The following is a 2500-nucleotide window of genomic DNA, read 5'->3' as shown; positions in this document are numbered from 1 at the left end:
GGCCTGCCGCGCGGTCGCCGGGCGCCTCCCCGCGCCCTCCCGGCCTCGGGGCTCTGTCCCGCCCCCACCCCCACCCCCCCCACACGCCTCCCGGCGGCTTGTGTGTCTCTGTCCGGTTTCTCCCGTCCTCTCGACCCCCTGCCCGCTGGGCGCCAAGCTTCCCGTCGGAGCCCCCCTGCCCCCCTGCCCTCTGCCCTCGGTGGTGGTGGTGTGGGGGGAAGGGTGCCCGGGAACGCGGGCGCGGGTAGGGGCCCCCCCCACCCCCGGTGGTTGGGGGAGAGAGGATGGGGGCGTCCGGCGGGGCCGGGCCCGTACGGGGGGCGTGTGAGGGCGCGGCGGTGGGGAAAGGGCTCTGCCCCGTTACGGGGGGACGGGTGGGGCTGGCTGTCTGGCGCCCGGCGGGGCCCTCCGGGTGGCGGTCGGCCGGCGCGCGGCGGGGGCCCCCCGTGTGTCACGGGCCGGCAGCGCCGAGGCCCGCGCGCGGCCGCGGGCGGGGACGCGGTGGTCGGCGGTCGGTGGTCGGCGTCGGGGCGGGGGCCCGTGGGGGCGCGCCGTGCCCCTCGCCCGCCTCCCCCTCTCCAGGTACCTAGCGCGTCCCGGCGCGGAGGTTTAAAGACCCCTGGGGGGGGTCGCCCGTCCGCCTTGGGGTCGGGGCGGTCGGGCCCGCGGGGAGGCGGGAGGCGTGCCTCCCGTCTCCCCCGGACTCCGCCGTCCCCCGAGGGGCCGGGGTGGCGCGCGGCGTGCCGCGCCGCGGTCACTGCCGCCGCGGCCGTCGGGAGGGGGCTGCCCGGCGGTCGTCGCGTGGCCCGTGGCCGTGTGCGGCGCGTGCGCGCGCCCCTCCCGCGTCCCTGGGGGGAGGGTGGGAACCCCCCGGGCGCCTGTGGGGTGCCCGCACCCACCCTGGTGTGTTGGCGCCGGGTGCCCCGTCGTGTGAAACCTTTCCCGGCCCCTCCGTTCTGCTGTGTTCTGTCTGACTTGGCCGGCCGGAGGCAACCCCCCACCCAGCTCCCACCTCCCGGGAGGGAGCCGGGGGTGGCGGGACGTGTGCCGTGCCAGGGGCGGGGTCTCCCGCCGAAGCGAAACGCTTGACAAAGCTCGTACGACTCTTAGCGGTGGATCACTCGGCTCGTGCGTCGATGAAGAACGCAGCTAGCTGCGAGAATTAATGTGAATTGCAGGACACATTGATCATCGACACTTCGAACGCACTTGCGGCCCCGGGTTCCTCCCGGGGCTACGCCTGTCTGAGCGTCGCTTGACGATCAATCGCCCCTCCGGGGTGCGCGGCTGGGGGCTGTCCTCGCAGGGCCCGCCGGGCCCTCCGTCCCCCTAAGTGCAGACACGGCGTCCCCCCGAAGGCTCTGTGGCCGTGGGGGGAGACGCTGCCCGCGAGAAGGGAGAAGGGGACCGCGAGGTCGCGCCGAGGCCCCTGGCCTGCCGGGCCTTCTGGGGTCGGTCTTCCGCCCTGGGAGCGCCTCCTCGCGCCGCAAGCGGCCTTTGGGTGTTGCTGCCCGCGGGGTGTCGGGGGTTGGGGACGGTCTCGCGCCACGTGGCGGCGGGGGCCCGCGGTGGTGGCGGGGGGTGGGGTCGCGTCTTCCGGTCCGCCGTCGATCGCCGTCCTGCCCGCCGCGGCGGCGGCGTTTCTCGGCGCCCGGCTGGCGCCCCCCACCCCCACCCCCACGCCTGCGGTGCCTCCCCCGCCGCCGTGCGTCCGCGGCCCGTGCCCGCTTCCCGGCCACACCCCCCGCGGCTCTCGCCCCGTCGGGACGGGCGGTTCGCGCCCGAGGCCGAGTCCGCGTGCGCGTCCGCGCCCCGGGGACGCGTGCCTCGGCGGTGACCCGCGGGACGCCGCGGCGTCTGCCCGCCGCTGCGCGCTCTCCCCCCGGGCTGCGGCCGTGCCGCGGTTCGCGCCCCGGAGCTCCCGCCGCGGGGGCGGGGGTGGTCGTGGGGGCAGGGGGGAGATCGGGGGCGCGCGAGGCGCCCGTCGCCCGTTTCGGGCTTTGGCGCCCGCGCGTGCCCCGATCCTCCCCCCCGCCCCCACGTCCACCTCTCTGCCGCCCCGCGCCCCGTCCGTCCCGTGGCAGCCGGCTCGTGCTCCCCGCCCCGCCTCGGCCTCTCCCTCTCTGCCCGCCGGCCGCCGCCGCCGACGCCGCCGCCGCTGCTGCCTCCTCCCGGAGGGGTGACGGGTAGTCGGGGGTCGGTCGGTCGGTCGGGGTGCCGCGTGTGCGCGGGGAAGGGGGGGGCCCGGGGCGGTCGGCCGCCGGCCTCCGCGTCTCCCCTTCTCGGGACCCTCCTCGCGGGGCGCTCCCTCGCCCTCCTCCGAGACGCGACCTCAGATCAGACGTGGCGACCCGCTGAATTTAAGCATATTAGTCAGCGGAGGAAAAGAAACTAACCAGGATTCCCTCAGTAACGGCGAGTGAACAGGGAAGAGCCCAGCGCCGAATCCCCGCCCCGCGGTGGGGCGCGGGACATGTGGCGTACGGAAGACCCACTCCCC

General features: G+C 77.3%; 2 non-coding genes across 2 annotated transcripts in view; both read left to right on the top strand.

Annotated features, from left to right (window-relative positions):
• Positions 1 to 1101: 1101 nt before the first annotated feature.
• Positions 1102 to 1254, top strand: LOC138072421 (5.8S ribosomal RNA). Its single transcript, XR_011144310.1, has one exon. It is a non-coding gene; the product is annotated as a 5.8S ribosomal RNA (ribosomal RNA).
• Positions 1255 to 2327: 1073 nt separating this feature from the next.
• The window catches only part of LOC138072415 (28S ribosomal RNA), a 4940-nt gene continuing 4767 nt past the window's right edge, over positions 2328 to 2500 (top strand). The window contains exon 1 of the ribosomal RNA XR_011144305.1: positions 2328 to 2500. This exon is cut by the window's right edge and continues 4767 nt beyond it. This is a non-coding gene — a ribosomal RNA (28S ribosomal RNA).

This window comes from Capricornis sumatraensis, unplaced genomic scaffold (assembly GCF_032405125.1).
Source record: "Capricornis sumatraensis isolate serow.1 unplaced genomic scaffold, serow.2 scaffold30, whole genome shotgun sequence".
NCBI lineage: Eukaryota > Metazoa > Chordata > Mammalia > Artiodactyla > Bovidae > Capricornis > Capricornis sumatraensis.
The sequence above is the reverse complement of the archived record's forward strand: the minus strand, read 5'-3'. Positions and strand labels throughout refer to the sequence as shown.